The following is a 544-nucleotide window of genomic DNA, read 5'->3' as shown; positions in this document are numbered from 1 at the left end:
TTTTGCAATTTCTAAACAGCCTTCTAAGTTCTAACAGAAATACAGAATAACAGTTAGGAGGATATTCTGGTGTCCTAGGCTTAGAGGAACCACACCAATTCATCCCGAACTTGGTGAAAAGTATCTATAACTTCCCCACCAGGACCTACCCCCTTGATAACTGAATAACTGAATAGCTCATGCTTGTGATCAAATGATGGTGAAGCACTTAACCAGTTTGATGCATGAGGATGGATGACAGGATGAGTGATTCTAGGCCACAATTACCTTTTCATAGGGGAATTGGTTATGGTATTTACAATGAAGCTTAAGTGCTTCACCATCATTTGATCACAAGCATGAGCTATTCAACATAAACAACGAAATATTCTAAAGGAGGGGATCATGTTCACCATGATGGCTCCTAAGGTAAATTCGTTAGATCTGGGACTCCATTGCCACAAATATTGCAGCAAATAAGCTTTAAAGAAAGCCATTCAGTTAAGAAGACCCACTATTTTAACTACAACGTTATAACAGCTTCAGTTGCCCTAAAAAGCTCTAA

The sequence above is a fragment of the Cynara cardunculus genome, assembly GCF_001531365.2.
Source record: "Cynara cardunculus var. scolymus isolate 2C chromosome LG 3, CcrdV1, whole genome shotgun sequence".
Taxonomy (NCBI): domain Eukaryota; kingdom Viridiplantae; phylum Streptophyta; class Magnoliopsida; order Asterales; family Asteraceae; genus Cynara; species Cynara cardunculus.
Note: the sequence above shows the minus strand (reverse complement) of the source record.